Raw genomic sequence first — 289 nt, 5'->3', positions numbered from 1 at the left:
GCATGTGGACAGCATCACAACCCACGGCAGAGCGGCCAACAACAAGATCAATCCCAGATATACACTATGTACGTTGCATGGGAGCAGCATTACCTGTCCCTTGATCAGGAATATGCTTACACATGCTCCCTAGAAGCTCAAGTGCACAGTATTGCCGCATCCAGTTAGGTGAAATGTTACTTCACAAACCTATCATTTTCTGTGACAGGTTCTTTATTTTACACAGGTCAAATTTCAAATACACACTGCAGCTACCTGCAACACAATGTCATTCAGAACACTGCACTCA

The sequence above is a fragment of the Oculina patagonica genome, chromosome 4 (assembly GCF_052425735.1).
Source record: "Oculina patagonica isolate OP01 chromosome 4, crgOcupat, whole genome shotgun sequence".
Lineage (NCBI taxonomy): Eukaryota > Metazoa > Cnidaria > Anthozoa > Scleractinia > Oculinidae > Oculina > Oculina patagonica.
This window is presented reverse-complemented; position numbering follows the sequence as displayed.